This window comes from Bufo bufo, chromosome 5 (assembly GCF_905171765.1).
Source record: "Bufo bufo chromosome 5, aBufBuf1.1, whole genome shotgun sequence".
In the NCBI taxonomy this organism is placed as follows: Eukaryota; Metazoa; Chordata; class Amphibia; order Anura; family Bufonidae; genus Bufo; species Bufo bufo.
In genome coordinates this window covers 305,541,520-305,560,897 of record NC_053393.1, presented here as the reverse complement: position 1 = coordinate 305,560,897, position 19,378 = coordinate 305,541,520, and positions in this window count along the sequence as shown.

The following is a 19,378-nucleotide window of genomic DNA, read 5'->3' as shown; positions in this document are numbered from 1 at the left end:
TGGGCGAGGGTGCAAATAGGTAGCGGTCAACTGACTACATTGGATGTCTCAATAGTAGTTCAGTTTGTCCTCCCTCTCAGTGGGTGTAAAAGAGTCCCTCATTTTCGACTGGTAGCAAAGGTCTAACATGGTGGAGAGACAATAGTCATCCCTCTGCAAAATGGTGACAATTTGGTTGTCACTACGCAAGCAAGTGAGCATGCATCAGGCCATTTACACAAATGACTCGGAGGGACTCCCTGCCTCCATCTCCACTGCATACTGCCACGGTATGTCTGGATCCTCTGCCTCGTCTTCCTCATAGCCCTGTAGTTCCTCCGGCTGGTCCTGCTCCTCCTGCTCCTTCTCTCCTGTTACCTGTGTAAAAAAGCCACCCATTTCTCTACACATTGCTTGTGCTCAAATGTCCTCCTCCAGTTCAGCCCTCACAGGGCTCATGTGGCCGTGAGATGTAGTCACTACAGTTGAGCGGACACCTGGAAGTTCGGGTTCGACGGGTTCGGCCGAACTTCGCAAAAAAGTTCGAGTTCGGGACCCGAACTTGACCCCGAACCCCATTGAAGTGAATGGGGACCCGAACTTTGAAGCACTAAAATGGCTCAAAAAAAATCATGCAAAGGGCTAGAGGGCTGCAAAAGGAAGCAAAATGTTGTTAAGAGCATGGCAAGTGCTCTGCAAACAAATGTGAATAGGGAAATGACTTCAAATAACATAAAATACATAAAAATTAAAAATAATAATCTTGATCTAGGAGGAGGAGGTCTATATGGAGTAGGAGGTTGAGGAGGCAGTGGATGTGGCGGTGTAGGTGGAAGTGGGGGTGGAGGAGGAGGAGGTAGCCAACACTGGTTTTTGGTTTTTTATTTTATTTTATTTTTTTGTTTAAATTTAGGTAGACCCCAAAACATTGGGAAATATAAAAAATAAAACAAAGAGAAAGTGCGCTGGAGTACAACAATGGCTGGGTGAGGCCGGTATACATGTCTATTCTGCACAAGGTATGGACAAGTCCTGCAGGATCCCTGCTTGGTTCATTTTAATGAATGTGCGCTTGTTCACAGTGGCTGTGGAGAGGCGGCTGCGCTTGTCTGTGATAACCCCCTCCTGCCGTGCTAAACAAACATTCCGACAATACACTGGCTGCAGGGCAGGCCAGCACCTCCAAGGCGTAAACGGCAAGCTGAGGCCATGTGCCCAATTGGGAGACCCAGAAGTTGAAGGGGGCAGACACATCAGTCAGTATGTGTAGGTGTGTGCACAGATACTGCTCCACCATGTCGCACGTCCCTGTGACGTCCACGATCCAATTGGATATCTTCCTTATCAACTTTCAATGTTTTTTTATGCGCCTACCATGGTGATCATGGGTACCGGGGAATCAGGGTTCCATGCCGGAGAGGGAGCCTGAGAAAGGGATACCACATCCAAGGGAGGTCAATTTCTGAAATCTGATTGGGCTGAGACGTAGGACAAGTTATTAAAGTGGAAGAATCGAAAGGCAGGAGGCGCGCGGCAATCACCCACTCCCGACTCGGGGAGGTAGTGACGATAAATAACAATACAGGACTCCTAAGATGCCCTGTTATTGAAATGATTAATAAAAAATTACAGGGAATGTCACTGCGGTATTTTGGATTAGGAAACATTATACAGGAGAAGCCCTGCTGCCGCTTTGTTGACTATAGATAACTTCTGCCTGATTGCACGTCCCCGTGACGTCCACGATCCATTTGGATATCTTCCCTATCAACTTTCGATGTTCTTTTATGCGCCTACCATGGTGATCACGGGTAACGGGGAATCAGGGTTCCATGCCGGAGAGGAAGCCTGAGAAAGGGATACCACATACAAGTGAGGTCAATGGCTGAAATCTGATTAGGCGGAGATGTGGGACAAGTTATTAAAGCAAAAGAACTGAAGGAAGGCATGAGGCGCTCGGCAATTGCCCACTCCCGACTCGGGGAGGTAGTGACGATAAATAACAATACAGGACTCCTAAGGTTCCCTGTTATTTGAATATGTTGACTCTAGATAACTTCTGCCTGATTGCACGTCCACGATCCATTTGGATATCTTCCCTATCAACTTTAGATGTTCTTTTATGCGCCTACCATGGTGATCACTGGGAATCATGGTTCCATGCCAGAGAGGGAGCCTGAGAAAGGTATACCACATCCAAGGGAGGTCAATGGCTGAAATCTGATTGGGTGGAGAGGGTGGGTCAAGTTATTAAATTAAATTCAGCACATGCTCCAGGCAAGGGATGTGCGTCAAAACGGCTAGGCCCAGAGCTGCTACGAGATTTCGCCCATTTTTGCAAACCACCAGGCCGGGCTTGAGGCTCATCGGTCTGTTGTTCCATGCCCGTCCACAGCTCCTGCGCGGTGTGGGGTTTGACCCCCAAACAGATAAGTTTCAAAACTGCCTGCTCTGGTTTACCTCTGGCTGTGCTGAAGTTTGTGGTGAGGGTGTTACGCTGACCGGATGAGGAGGTGGTAGAGGATGAGGAAGCAGAGTAGGAGGAGGAAGCAACAGGAGGCAAAGAGAAACGCCCTGCAATCCTCGGTGGTGTAAGGACATGCGCCAAACTGCTACCTGCCTCAGGCCCAGCCGCCACTGCATTTACCCAGTGTGATGTTAGGGAGATATAACTGTCACGGCTGTGTCAGGTCTGATGTAGTGGACCATGACACTTTTGCTGTGCATGCTTGTTGCAACATGTTGTTTTGCATGTTTTCACACTTCCCCTTTAAGTTGTGTGTTCCTTCCCATCCTGGTGTGTTCGGGGTTAAAATGTGTGCTTGGTGGAGCTGGGTGTGGCCTCTGGCTCTTCTTATACTGTGTTGAGCCTGAAGGTCAGTTGGTTGTTTGCCTGTATATGTGTAGGAGCTCTACGCCTTTCTGGATGTGTCATGTTACCTATGTGAGGGCATCCTAGTTGGACATAGTTTGTTTCCTTTCCCTTCCTCACCTGTTATGTTGCTTGGTGTGGTTCATGTTGGGGTTTAGTTGTTTGTCATGTTTGGTGTTGGGATCTGCATGGATGTTTGATATTTTCCCCAGTCTGTTGTTGAACCATTAGCCTGTATGCAGCGCTGCCTGGAGCTTCCATGCATCTGGTGTTTGAACGGAGGTCCGGGTAGATGTTTGGCGCTCTCTTTCCATCTCTGCTGAGGCAGGTAAGTGTTGGTTGTTGCTAGTGTTCTGTTGTTGCACTGTGTACTTACCTGCCGTCCAGTTGCTGCATATGGTCGTTTCCCTTCTGTTACTAGGCCTGTAGGAGACTCCAATTTATCCGTGTCGTGGATGAATCGGCCATCTCTTATTCCTGTCTTCCATATTGCAGGGACCGATAGGGTCAGTAGGGCCCAGGTTCGAAAGTATGAGCCCCCCTACCATCGAGGGCAGCTCATACCATCAGGAGCTCAGGGATAGGATTAGGGTGGCTGTAGGAGGTGACCTGCTCCCTATACCTGTTTTGTGGCCTAGTATCAGTTCCCATTATACGGTGGGTGGTTTCCCCCACTCCCCACCGTGACAAATAACATCCCTAACCATGCTTACTGGTCCATGTATCCGTAGTTAGGTGGACCTTGCCACAGATGGTGTTGCGCAGTGCACACCTGGTTTTGTCCCCCACTTGGTTGTGCAGGGAAGGGATGGCTCGCCTGGGAAAATAGTGGCGGCTGGGCACAACATACTGTGGGACAGCCACCGCCATCAGATTCTTAAAACTGTCTGTGTCCACCATACAGAATGACAGCATTTCAAAGGCCAGGAATTTGTAAATGCTGGCATTCAGGGCCAGGGATCGCGGGTGGGTAGGGGAATACTTCCTCTTTCGCTCCAGTCTTTGGGAGATAGACAGCTAAACGCTTCCATGGGACATTGTGGAGATGCTTGGTGACCCAGGTAGTGGTGTTTCTGGCACATCCTCTGTTTGTGGGGTGGCAGGTGCCGCTGTCACTCCAGAGGGGGATGAAGAGGCCGAGACTGCAGAAGATGAAGCAGGAGATGGCAGGGACCTTTCTTAGTTTTTGAGGTGTCTACTCCACTGCAGCTAGTGCTTTGCACTTAGATGCCTGGTCATGCAGGTTGTGCTTAGGTTTAGAACGTTTATGCCTCGCTTCAGGATCTGCTTGTGTCTTATCATCAGCACATTGTCTGAAGAACTGCCACGCCAAGGAACTCCTTGGAGCTGGCTTTGGTGTGCTCGGTCCCTTGGTGCAGTGGGCAGTAGCAGGCATACTGTCTAGGGGATGGCTGCTCCGCTTTTGCACCCTGCTCCCTCTTTTGCTGTGCTGGTGGCTCTGTGCAACCACCGCCTCTTCCTCCGAACTACACGGGTCACTCGCATGACCTTGATTCCATGTGGAGTCGAGGACCTTATCTCGGTCCACATCATCTTCCACCCAGTATTCACCGCTGACCTCCTTGTCGGTCTGCACACTGCAGAAAGCCACAACAGTTGTCACCTGTGTTTCGTCATCATCCGAGACGTGCTGCGGTGGTCCTCCAATGTACTCATCCTGAAACATAAGTGGTTGGCCATCGGTGCACTCAATCTCTTCCACTTCTGGGGCAGGGATATGTGGATGGCCCTGGGAAACCCTGCTAGCAGAGTCATCAAATAGCAGAAGAGACTGCTGCATGACTTGGGGCTCAGACTGCTTGGCTGATTTGCAAGGGGGTGAGGTGAAAGACTGATGGCGATGGGCTGCAGGTGCCAACTGATCTTTCAGCAGAGGACTGGGTGGGAGACAATGTGATGAAACTGGAGGCACTGTCAGCCACCCAATCTACTATCGCCTGTACTTGTTCTGGCGTCACTATTCGTAGAGCCGCATTCGGCCCTACCAAATAACGCTGACGGTTCTGTCGCCTACTCGCACCTGAGGAAGGTGTTTCACTTGGGCGTGTAGCTGGCACAGATCGAACACGTCCCCTCCCTGCAACAGGAGCTCCACCAACACCAGCAGCACCACGACCAGGGCCACGTCCCTTGTTTGATGCTCTCCTCATTCTTTGCGTTCACCCACCAAACTAACAGATGGTTTATGTCAGGCGACAATGTAACCGCCAATAGTCAACAATTAAGTTCACTGACAGTAAGGCTGTGCCGGTGTCATAAAGAGAAAAAATTTCTTGAGGTCACACAACAGTGTGATAGGCAAATTTAATACAATTACTTCACGGTCACAAAAATTTGAATTTTTCAACAAACAATGCAACAGCAGTATTGACTAGTTTTATTGGACTGTCAGAAATGCAGCACAGGCCGCAAATGTACTATCTAGCACAAAAAGTTAGTTTTTTTCAACCCACAATGTAACAGCAGTATTTAACGGTTTTAGTGGACTGTCAGAAATGCAGCGCAGGCCACAAATGTTCTATCTAGCACAAAATGTGAGTTTTTTTCAAACAACAATATTACAGCAGTATTTAACGGTTTAAGTGGACTGTCAGAAATGCAGCGCAGGCTGCAAATGTACTATCTAGCACAAAAAGTGTTATTTTTTTTACAACCAACAATGTAACAGCAGTATTTAACGGTTTTAGTGGACTGTCATAAATGCAGCGCAGGCTGCAAATATAGGCCTGAGGCCTATGTGGTAGTAAAAGCCTGACGTAGGCATGAATGATGACGTCATCGTGTGCGATGACGTCATTTCACGCCTGTCCCGGGGTGCACACAGGTAAGAATAAGCCTTTAGTTTTTTGTTTTTATTGGGGGGGGGTTTGTGTGTTTGCCAACTTTGAGGGGCAGAGGAGGTCATATTACTGCAGGGGCATTGGGGGCAAATGATTACATCAGGGAAAATTAGTTAATGGGGGGCAGTGTGGGGGCAAAAAACTTAATGGAGGCAGTGTGGGGGAAAATTACTTAATGAGGGCAATGTGCGGGAAAATTACTTAATGGACAGTGTGCGGGAAAATTACTTAATGGGCAGTGTGCGGGCAAATTACTTAATGGAGACAGTGTGGGGGCAAATTACTTAATGGAGACAGTGTGGGGGCAAATTTCTTAATGGGGCAGTATGGGGGCAAATTATTTAATTGGGACAGTGTGGGGGCAAATGACTTAATGGGGCAGTGTAGGGGCAAATGACTTAATGGATAGTGTGGGGGCAAATGACTTAATGGGGACAGTGTGGCGGCAAATGACCTAATGGGGCAGTGTGGGGGAAAATTACATTGTGGGGGAAAACTACTACATGGGGGCAGTGTGGGGGAAATTGCTATATGAGGCAGTGTGGTGGAAATTACTATGTGGGGGCAGTGTGAGAGAAATTACTATGTGTGTGCAGTGTGGGGGGAAATTACTATATGGGGCAGTGTGGGGGTTATTACAATATGGAGGCAGTGTGGGGGAAATTACTATATGGGGCAATGTGGTGGAAATTACTATGTGGGGGCAGTGTGAGAAATTACTATATGGGGCAGTGTAGGGGGAATTACTATATTGGGGCAGTGTGGGGGAATTACTATATTGGGGCAGTGTGGGGGGAATTACTATATGGGGGCAGTGTGGGGGAAATTATTACTAATACTATATGGGGGCAGTGTGGGGGAAATTATTACTAATACTATATGGGGGCAGTGTGGGGTTTATTACTATATGGGGGCAGTGTGGGGGAAATTGCTATATGGGGCAATGTGGGGGAAATTACTATATGGGAGCAATATGAGGGAAATTACTGAATGGGGAAGTGTGGGGGAAATTACTATGTGGTGTGGGGGACGTTGCTATTGGAGAGGCACTGTAGGGGCCTTTCTATTAGAGGACATATTGGGGGACATTATTTTTGGGGACACTATTCAGGCATTATTACCTGGAACACAATATAGGATGTTATTATTACTGGGGGCACTCTAGGGGACATTATAATTGCTGTAGACACTATAGGGATCTTTGGGATAGTTTATCAAACTGGTGTAAAATACAACTGGCTTAGTTGCCCATAGCAACCAATCAGATCTCACCTTTCATTTTTGACAGCTCCTTTGGAAAATGAAAGGTGGAATCTGATTGGCTGCTATGGGTAACTAAGCCAGTTCTATTTTACACCAGTTTGATAAATGACCCCATTATGTCTACTGGGGTCACTATTTTTTCAGCAGTATAGTACCTGGAACATTGGGGAGCACAGTGGGCACAGTATTGGGAGTGGCAGCAGGATGACATTGTTGGGACACCAGGATGGGGAGGTTGATGGAAAAATTGAGAAATCTAACGTGTCTGTGTAACAAACTCTGTAGAGACGAGATGCGGCTGAAATAATTTGTCATGGTGGTCTGGGACAGACGCAGGAGAAGAGGAAAGAGAAGGTCTACATGAAAGGAGATGTCCCTGGATGTAAGAGGTATGTGGTGCTGTATTCTCCTCCAAGTCTTTTTCATTATAATCATATGCATTTTAAATTTGGCAAATTTGTAACAGCACAGATAAGGCCTCTTGCACACGACCGTATGTATTTTGTGGTCCGCAAAAAATGGACCTGCAAATAATACGGATGACATCCGTGTGCATTCAGTATTTTGCAGAATGGAACAACTGGCCCCTAATAGAACAGTACTATCCTTGTCCGTAATGCGGACAATAATAGGACATGTTCAATTTTTTTGCGGAACGGAAATACGGAAACAGACTGCACACAGAGTACCTTCCATTTTCTTTGTGGACGCATTGAAATGAATGTTTCCGTATACGGTCCGCAAAAATACCCGGAAAGGACACGGAAAGAAATCACGTTAGTGTGCTAGAGGCCTAACAGTGATAACTTTCTGTGTACAAATAATGTGGTAGATGTTCCCTGCAGTCCTATGTAGCACCCCACATAACACAATATTTCACTGTTAGAGATCGGCATATGGTTTGCCCGGCGGTCGTTTTGCGGCAAACTTTGCTCGTTCATACGATATTCGCACGCGCCATATTTTTTTACATAGCGCCTAACTTTGACCCATGACACATCCATCAGGTGGGACCAGACAGCCAATTGAGACGTTTCAGCACATGGACACACCCCCAACCCTATAACAGAACCCGATCTGGCAGCCATTTTACATTATGTGTTTGCCAGTGTAGGGAGAGGTTGCATTTTGGAGCATGGACAGTTAGGGACACCAAACGCTACCTAATAGGGCCACAAAAGTCCTTTTAAGGACTGGTATAGGTGTGCTATCGATAAGTGTGATAAAGAGGGGTGTGATATACTTATAATATACTTTCTAACATAGAAATTATATTATAGTGTATTTGTATTGTGCAGCAGTTGTGAGCGGTTCTGCTGCAATACCGCAGCTAGATAGAGGGACAAACGCTATTGGAGTAACTAATTGCAATTGGTGTGATAAACCTGTTGCCCCCACAAAAAACTGCTTGAGGGCTGCGATATACATTCTTCCACAAAATCCTGATTGAGGGGTGCTATATACCTGTTTCCTTCAAATACTGATTGAGGGGTGCTATATACCTGTTTCCGGCAAATATTGATTGAGAGGTGCCATATACCTTCTTCCACAAAATACTGATTGAGGGGTGATATTGCTATTAGAGATGGCCTTGCGGTTCGCCCGGCGGTAGTTCCACGGCGAACTTTGCTTGTTTGCTGTTCGCTGAACGGGCGAACATATGGTGATATTGGCGCCCGCCATATTCTTTTGCATTGTGAAGAACTTTGACCCATGACACATCCATCAGGTGGTAAAGGAGAGCCAATTGAGATGTTTCAGCACATGGACATACCCTCTACCTTATAAATAAACCTGATCTGCCCTCCATTTTACATTCAGTCTTTTGCCAGTGTAGGGAGAGGTTGCTGTGTGGAGCAGGGACAGACTGTTAGGTACACCAAACGCTAGATAATAGGGCCACAAAAGTCATTTTAAGGACTGGTATAGGTGTGCTATCGATAGATGTGACATACTGAGGGGTGTAATATACTTATAATATACTTTCTAACTTAGAAAGTATATTATAGCGCATTTGTATTGTGCAGCAGTTGTGTGTGGGTCTGCTGCGATACTGCAGCCACACAGAGTGCCAAACGCTATTGGAACAAATAATTTCTACTGGTGTGATTTTACCAGTTGCCCCACAAAAAAAACTGATTGAGGCAGGGGTGTTATATACCAATAATATACACTGCGTGCAGAATTATTAGGCAAATGAGTATTTTGACCACATCATCCTCTTTATGCATGTTGTCTTACTCCAAGCTGTATAGGCTCGAAAGCCTACTACCAATTAAGCATATTAGGTGATGTGCATCTCTGTAATGAGAAGGGGTGTGGTCTAATGACATCAACACCCTATATTAGGTGTGCATAATTATTAGGCAACTTCCTTTCCTTTGGCAAAATGGGTCAAAAGAAGGACTTGACAGGCTCAGAAAAGTCAAAAATAGTGAGATATCTTGCAGAGGGATGCAGCACTCTTAAAATTGCAAAGCTTCTGAAGCGTGATCATCGAACAATCAAGCGTTTCATTCAAAATAGTCAACAGGGTCGCAAGAAGCGTGTGGAAAAACCAAGGCGCAAAATAACTGCCCATGAACTGAGAAAAGTCAAGCGTGCAGCTGCCAAGATGCCACTTGCCACCAGTTTGGCCATATTTCAGTGCTGCAACATCACTGGAGTGCCCAAAAGCACAAGGTGTGCAATACTCAGAGACATGGCCAAGGTAAGAAAGGCTGAAAGACGACCACCACTGAACAAGACACACAAGCTGAAACGTCAAGACTGGACCAAGAAATATCTCAAGACTGATTTTTCTAAGGTTTTATGGACTGATGAAATGAGAGAGTCTTGATGGGCCAGATGGATGGGCCCGTGGCTGGATTGGTAAAGGGCAGAGAGCTCCAGTCCGACTCAGACGCCAGCAAGGTGGAGGTGGAGTACTGGTTTGGGCTGGTATCATCAAAGATGAGCTTGTGGGGCCTTTTCGGGTTAAGGATGGAGTCAAGCTCAACTCCCAGTCCTACTGCCAGTTTCTGGAAGACACCTTCTTCAAGCAGTGGTACAGGAAGAAGTCTGCATCCTTCAAGAAAAACATGATTTTCATGCAGGACAATGCTCCATCACACGCGTCCAAATACTCCACAGCGTGGCTGGCAAGAAAGGGTATAAAAGAAGAAAATCTAATGACATGGCCTCCTTGTTCACCTGATCTGAACCCCATTGAGAACCTGTGGTCCATCATCAAATGTGAGATTTACAAGGAGGGAAAACAGTACACCTCTCTGAACAGTGTCTGGGAGGCTGTGGTTGCTGCTGCACGCAATGTTGATGGTGAACAGATCAAAACACTGACAGAATCCATGGATGGCAGGCTTTTGAGTGTCCTTGCAAAGAAAGGTGGCTATATTGGTCACTGATTTGTTTTTGTTTTGTTTTTGAATGTCAGAAATGTATATTTGTGAATGTTGAGATGTTATATTGGTTTCACTGGTAAAAATAAATAATTGAAATGGGTATATATATTTTTTTTGTTAAGTTGCCTAATAATTATGCACAGTAATAGTCACCTGCACACACAGATAACCCCCTAAAATAGCTAAAACTAAAAACAAACTAAAAACTATTCAGCTTTGATATTAATGAGTTTTTTGGGTTCATTGAGAACATGGTTGTTGTTCAATAATAAAATTAATCCTCAAAAATACAACTTGCCTAATAATTCTGCACTCCCTGTAATTTCTATGTAGTGCATTTAGGTAGTGCAGCATTTGTTTGCGGTTCTGCTGCGTTACTGTAGCTACACAGCACAGAGTGACAAACGCTATTGGAACAAATAATTTCTACTGGTGTGATTTACCAATTGCCCCCCCCCCCCCAAAAAAACTGATTGAGGCAGAGGTGTTATATACCAATTATATACAGGGAGTGCAGAATTATTAGGCAAGTTGTATTTTTGAGGATTAATTTTATTATTGAACAACAACCATGTTCTCAATGAACCCAAAAAACTCATTAATATCAAAGCTGAATATTTTTGGAAGTAGTTTTTAGTTTGTTTTTAGTTTTAGCTATTTTAGGGGGATATCTGTGTGTGCAGGTGACTATTACTGTGCATAATTATTAGGCAACTTAACAAAAAACAAATATATACCCATTTCAATTATTTATTTTTACCAGTGAAACCAATATAACCTCTCAACATTCACAAATATACATTTCTGACATTCAAAAACAAAACAAAAACAAATCAGTGACCAATATAGCCACCTTTCTTTGCAAGGACACTCAAAAGCCTGCCATCCATGGATTCTGTCAGTGTTTTGATCTGTTCACCATCAACATTGCGTGCAGCAGCAACCACAGCCTCCCAGACACTGTTCAGAGAGGTGTACTGTTTTCCCTCCTTGTAAATCTCACATTTGATGATGGACCACAGGTTCTCAATGGGGTTCAGATCAGGTGAACAAGGAGGCCATGTCATTAGATTTTCTTCTTTTATACCCTTTCTTGCCAGCCACGCTGTGGAGTACTTGGATGCATGTGATGGAGCATTGTCCTGCATGAAAATCATGTTTTTCTTGAAGGATGCAGACTTCTTCCTGTACCACTGCTTGAAGAAGGTGTCTTCCAGAAACTGGCAGTAGGACTGGGAGTTGAGCTTGACTCCATCCTTAACCCGAAAAGGCCCCACAAGCTCATCTTTGATGATACCAGCCCAAACCAGTACTCCACCTCCACCTTGCTGGCGTCTGAGTCGGACTGGAGCTCTCTGCCCTTTACCAATCCAGCCACGGGCCCATCCATCTGGCCCATCAAGACTCACTCTCATTTCATCAGTCCATAAAACCTTAGAAAAATCAGTCTTGAGATATTTCTTGGCCCAGTCTTGACGTTTCAGCTTGTGTGTCTTGTTCAGTGGTGGTCGTCTTTCAGCCTTTCTTACCTTGGCCATGTCTCTGAGTATTGCACACCTTGTGCTTTTGGCCACTCCAGTGATGTTGCAGCACTGAAATATGGCCAAACTGGTGGCAAGTGGCATCTTGGCAGCTGCACGCTTGACTTTTCTCAGTTAATGGGCAGTTATTTTGCGCCTTGGTTTTTCCACACGCTTCTTGCGACCCTGTTGACTATTTTGAATGAAACGCTTGATTGTTCGATGATCACGCTTCAGAAACTTTGCAATTTTAAGAGTGCTGCATCCCTCTGCAAGATATCTCACTATTTTTGACTTTTCTGAGCCTGTCAAGTCCTTCTTTTGACCCATTTTGCCAAAGGAAAGGAAGTTGCCTAATAATTATGCACACCTAATATAGGGTGTTGATGTCATTAGACCACACCCCTTCTCATTACAGAGATGCACATCACCTAATATGCTTAATTGGTAGTAGGCTTTCGAGCCTATACAGCTTGGAGTAAGACAACATGCATAAAGAGGATGATGTGGTCAAAATACTCATTTGCCTAATAATTCTGCACGCAGTGTACTTTCTATATAGTCCATTTAGGTAGTGCAGCATTTGCCTGTGGTTTTGCTGCGTTACTGCATCTACAGACTGAAAAACACTTTTTGAAGAAATAATTTCTACAGGTGTGATTTACCCGTTGCCCCCCCCAAAAAACTGATTTGAAGCAGGGGTGTTATATACCAATAATATACTTTCTATATAGTACATTTAGGTAGTGCATTTAGGTAGTGATGCCAAACATCTGATGCCAAGTGCTCCTTCTTTCACCAACCATCTTCAGCGAGTACTAGTATTGCCACTCACCTCCACACTGTCACATTGCCACTCTGTGGCCTACTGATGCTGCCATGTCCACACTATGTCACAGTGCCACTCTGTTGTATCATGCTGCTGCTGCCATCTCCACACTATGTAACCTGGCCACTCGCTGGCCTCCACATACTGCTGCCAACTACATACTCTATGATTGTGCCACTCAGTGGCCTCCTCATACTGCTGCCACCTCCACACTGTCATTGTGCCACTCTGTGGGCTTCTGATGCTTCCGCCACCTCCAGACTTTGTCATTGGGCCACTGTGTGGTCTCCTCATGCTGCTTCCACCTCACCACTCTGTCATAGGGACACTCTGTGGACTTCACATGCTGTTCACACCCTCCCCACTTCATGACTGGGCCACAATTTTGGCTTTTGGTCTGGCTGACATCATTTATTTGATCTTAATTTTGATCTGTCAGAAAGAAGGAAAAATGAAACGCACAACAGATCCTGGCTGTGTAGCAGCTGTAAGGCCTGTATGGTCTCATCAGAATTGGCTTATGATTTGGTAGACAAAAGCAGGAGTGGGTGCAAAACACAGAAGACATGTAAATATTCAATTCACATGTCATCTCTGTTTTAGATCCACTATTGTTTTTATTGGCATTAGCAATACTGAGCAAATGCTGACCGAGTGAAGGGATATGCTCCAAAGACAGTATACATTTTTTGTGGGTTATTGTTCTGACGGATCAGAGGAAGGGCAAATTAATCAGTGATCTCAACACAAACTTACTGCTGACATCCTCTCCACTCTGTAGCAAGAAGACCGGCACTTCGCATAGATTTCAATCAGTGAATGAATTTATTGGTCACATATTATATTATAGTGACGCGTTTCAGCACCAATGTGCTTTCTTCAGTCTATGCACAAACATCTCACATCGGTTCTTTTAAATAGACAAATGAAATACAAAGGAACTGACGTCATCAGCAGGGCTCCTCCCCTTCAGTGACAACAATAGGCAATGTAATGAAAAGTAAACAGTTATTCAATTCCGCTAGAGAAAAAAGGCAAATACATTTATAAATTGTATACTTAATTATTACGAATGAAAAGCAGGATACATCAAAGAAAACAAGATACATTGTATTCACGATTGAGGCCCCTGGGTTCCATCGTTTGCAAACGATGGATCCAGTAGGCCTCTCTCTTTAGTAACAATTTATTTCTGTCACACCCACGATGGGATAACAAAACCCCCTCAATAATCTGATAACGCAGTAGTGCGATATTATGTTTTTGTTGGTGAAAATGAAGGGGTACTGGAAGAAATAAATGACCTTTTCTGATAGTAGACTTGTGTTTACTCAGCCTGTCCTTCATTCTCATTGAGGTTTCCCCCACATATAACAATCCACAGGGACACTTGAGAATGTAAATCACAAATCTACTATCACATGTAAATGTACCCCGTATTGGAATCTTTTCACCTGAATGTGGGTGACAAAAACATGAGCCCTTGATGACACTAGAGCAATTTACACAGTTGAGGCAGGAAAATGTACCTGGTCTAGGAGAAGACAATGTACTTTGTCTTGTTTCTGTTCTATTACTACCTACATCCGCCCGAACTGTTTTATCTCTGATGTTATCGGCACGTTTATAACACATCATGGGTGGTCTCTGAAATTCACCTATCTGCGGGTAGGATTTAGATAAGATGTGCCAATGTTTATTAACAATAGTCCTCAGGCGTTGGGTCCATGGGTGGTATTTAACCACTAAAGGGATCCGTGATTCTTTTTTTATTTTTATCTACCTGTATGTGGTCTACACTATCTCTCTGTACCTTCAATAACTACAAGGGGTAACCTCTCTCTAAATTTATTAGTCATATCATCTAATCTTTTTTGACATGTATCCATGTTACTAACAATATGTTTCACCCTTTGATATTGAGAATAGGGAATAGATTGTTTTATGGATGCTGGATGACTACTAGAGAAAGTAAGCAAACTATTTCTGTCAGTACTTTTAATGAATAAATCTGTCTGTACCTTACCATCTGGCCCCTTTATCACCCAGGTATCTAAAAATGAAATCTTATCCATGTCGTGGTGTACTGTAAATTTCAGCTCCTCCCAGATGGAATTCAAATACATAGTGAACGTGTTATAAACGTGCCGATAACATCAGAGATAAAACAGTTCGGGTGGATGTAGGTAGTAATAGAACAGAAACAAGACAAAGTACATTGTCTTCTCCTAGACAAGATACATTTCCCTGCCTCAACTGTGTAAATTGCTCTAGTGTCCTCAAGGGCTCATGTTTTTCTTACCCACATTCAGGTGAAAAGATTCCAATACGGGGTACATTTACATGTGATAGTAGATTTATGATTTACATTCTCAAGTGTCCCTGTGTATTGTTATATGTGGGGGAAACCTCAATGAGAATGAAGGACAGACTGAGTAAACACAAGTCTACAATCAGAAAAGGTAATTTATTACTTCCAGTACCCTTTCATTTTCACCAACAAAAACATAACGCACAACTGCGTTATCAAATTATTTAGGGGGTTTTGTTACCCTATCGTGGGGATGACAGAAATAAATTGTTACTAAAGAGAGAGGCCTACTGGATCCATCATTTGCAAACAATGGAACCCAGGGGCCTCAATCGTGAATACAATGTATCTTGTTTTCTTTGATGTATCCTGCTTTTCATTTGTAATAATTAAGTATACAATTTATAAATATTTCCCTTTTTTTCTCTAGCGGAATTGAATAACCAAATGGATTGGATAACATCCTTTTGTATACTTTTCATTACATTGCCTATTGTCGTCACTGAGGGGGAGGAGCCCTTCTGATGACGTCAGTTCCTTTGTATTTCATTTGTCTATTTAAAAGAACCGATGTGAGATGTTTGTGCATAGACTGAAGAAAGCACATTGGTGCTGAAACAGGTCACTATGATATAATATGTGACCAATAAATTTATTCACTGATTAAAATCTATGCGAAGTGCCGGTCTTCTTGCTACATTGCTTCTCTGGACACCAATCCACTTTCACGTGCACCGCAACTTCACAAGAAAGTAGTGCCGACCTGTTATTGATTGAAATCCTCTCCACTCTGTCAAGGGGGGCTCTACTTGTATAAGTGTGTAATAGAACAGGTTCTGTAGACATCTATGTGGAATCAGCTGACAAGGGTGTAAAAGGAGTGCACTTCTTCTTGACACTAACATCGACCTATAATGCAGAGTTCATACTTGAGTTATTAGGCCAGGTTTGGCAAATTTTACTATACTTTCTTATAATTTAAATCTTTAAAAGTTTTGGTTTAATAAAATTAATGTTAAAATATTTAATAAATTTAATAATAAAAATTAAATGTTGCGTAAAACAGGAGAGAATCGGCCAGTCTTCTGTTTTTTCAACGACGTGGTGTTGCAATGGAGAAAGCATTTCAAAAAATTAATTACTCTCCACCTGGAGCCGAATCCTGTCAAGATTGATGCAAGTGCGGTATCGGCTGCTCATCCAGCAAGATACTTCTAGTGGAACCTGCCTGGCATGCTTAGGCCTCTACTAGCGACAGACAATGAGAAGACAAAGCTTCAAGATTGATTGGAGCCCAGAAGAGTTGCAAATATAATCATGATTCAAACTAACCAGGGCCCAGTCTCTTCGTCAGGGGTTCCCAGTCATCATGGAATGGAAAGGAGGGCATCCTTATTATATTTAATACATTTAATAATAACATTAAAAAAAAATATTATAATAAGAATTTCATTTTTCCTAACACAGGAGGAGTAGGACATCCTGTGGTGCACGGAGATGGTCTTCGGATTCCCACACAGACGTCTCAGAAATGAACCGCGGCTCCCAAAAGTAGCTCCTGGGAAGATCATGGAGCGTCCCGATCGTCCGTCATCTATTCGCCCCACTTTATTTTGGAAGTGTGTAGAACCCATGTGGGACCCCCACGCTGCAGATTGATCATGGAGACACTGAATTTTATAATATATATGGAATACATTTCAAAATAAAATGTTAAAAAAATGTAATAATAACTTTACATTTTTTTCTTAGGAGAGAATTGTCCAGTCTTCAGTTTATTCAACGACGTGGAGGGTGTTGCGATGGAGAAAGCATTCCAAAAAAACAATTACTCTACACCTGGAGATGAATCCTGTCAAGATTGATGCAAGTGCATATTGGCTGCTCATCCAGCAAAATACTTCTGGGGGAACCTGCCTGGCATGCTTAGGCCTCTACTAGCGACAGACAATGAGAAGAAGACAAAGCTTGTTCTTTTCTGTACATTGAATGAATAATTTTTGGGGCCTGTTCTCCACTGGCCTGCAGTAAAATTGATATTTAATGACCGTCTAATATACCTCCAGCCACATAATCACTTGATGTTTTCTGTCTGGTGAATGCCTAATGTTTGGGGCCTGTACTCCCATGGCCTAAAATAAAAATTTTCAAGGCTCCAGCATGGCATATTTTTGAGGGCTTCAATTTAAGACGCATAAAAATGGCCCCTGATTAAAATACTCACTTTTTGTGGGAATCTTTGCTATTGATCCCCCTCTGGTATGTCACTGTCCAAGTTGTGGGATGATTAGTGCACTTCTTGTAATTATTTGGTGGCTTCAAATATGAGCTGAAGGTTTTTCAGGTACGCCTGCCATTAAAGTGAATGAACTTGCAGTTCGCGAACATTTGATCGCGTTCGCTTACCGTCCCGGCCGCTGTTCGTTCATCACTAATTGCTATATACCTTCTTCCACCAAATACTGATTGAGGGCTGCAATACGCCTGCTTCCATAAAATACTGATTGAGGGGTGCCATATACCTGTTTCCGCCAAATACTGATTGAGGGGTGCTATATACCTGTTTCCCCCAAATACTGATTGAGGGGTGCCATATACCTTCTTCCACTAAATACTGATTGAGGGGTGCAATTTCTATATACTTTCTTCGACCAAATACTGATTGAGGGCGTTGATACACCTGCTTCCACAAAATATTGATTGAGGGGTGCCATATACCTGTTTCCGCCAAATACTGATTAAGGGGTGCTATATACCTGTTTCCGCCAAATACGGATTGAGGGGTGCCATATACCTTCTTTCACAAAATACTGATTGAGAGGTGCTATTGCAATATACCTTTTTCCACCAAATACTGATTGAGGGCTGCGATATACCTTCTTCCACAAATACTGCTCTTCTCTAAAGACTAAGGCAGAGGGTCATTTAGAAAATGACAGGCAGAGGAAGAGGCAGACCGTTCCTCAGGGATCTTAGGGGTCGGGCAGGTGCACCAGGCTGGAGCCTAAGTGGGAAGTTGGAGAAGGCGCGCAATAACTTAAAAGGGCGGGTTGTGTGGCTCACTCAGCCTTCCGCTTCTGCACCCTCCTCATCTTCTGTATTTGCACCCTCCTCACTCTCCGCTGTGTGCACCCCCAAAGACACCACAACCACCACCACCATAGCCCCTCTACTCAAGTCAGAGGAATTATTTTCCAATCCATTCCCATACCTTATAGATGTGCAGTTATTCTTGGCATTGGATGAGGAAGAGAAGGTAGCAACGGCCATCACGCAGGGGCAGAGGCGTATCTAGTGAAAATGGCGCCTATGGCAAGCACTGAAACTGCGCCCCTGTCAAAATATTTTAAACCCATCTTTCAGATAACCTTAACAAAAAAAAAAACAGCTGACAAATCTTCAAGTCAAACTCTTTAATCTTCCAATTAAAGTTTTTGTTGCCTAAAATTAATGTTTGTAAGGTAGAAAAACAGAATAGTGTAATGATTCTGTTAAAAAACGAGTAAATACTTATTAAATTCCTTCATCTATATCACCTCCGGCGTTCTAGTTTCTGTTCTCTCATTCACTTCCTGGCTTGCGGCGCTCGTTCATGTAAGAACTACATTTCCCAGTATGCATTGCAGCACGCATAGTAATTCACATCTCCTTGATGTCTCTAACACGTAGAGAGCGTCCTGCCACACAGATGTAGTTCCCAGGAGGGGGTAGGAACAGTGTACACACTGATTCGAAAGCGCCACTGCCCATTGAAATCAATGGGCAGCGCCGCCGAACCGCCAGCAATGCACCGCTGCAAGCTGCATTTTGCGGGCGGTTTTAACCCTTTTTGGGCAGCTAGTGGAAGCTCAAAGTCCTGCGAGCCGCATATTTGAGGCGCCCTGCTAGCGGCTGAATAGCGCCGCAAAAACTACAGTAAAGCGCCGCTCAAATAGCGACGCTTTACCGCCAATAGCGCAACGCCCCAGTGTGACAATAGCCTAAGCCTGGCATCATGACAGTCTCAAACAGAAGCAAGCAGCCCATCCAATATAGTGCTTGCACAATATGGATTAAATTAATTATAATTATGCATAGCCATAGATATAAATAAAGTGATTTGTGCAACAGCAGGTACAACTTGCACAAATCACTTTATTTAGGATATCTGTGCATAATTCTAATTTATTTATTCCATATATTTAGCAGCACTATATTAGGTATTTAGCAAGGTTACATTTATTAGGTTGCCTGCAGTGCTTGGCAGATTGCAGAATGTCAGTACATCATTATACAGTGTGATCATGATGTGTGTGTGTACCGTAGCAGACTAGCAGTGCTGCCTGGCTGGGGGTCCAATCGT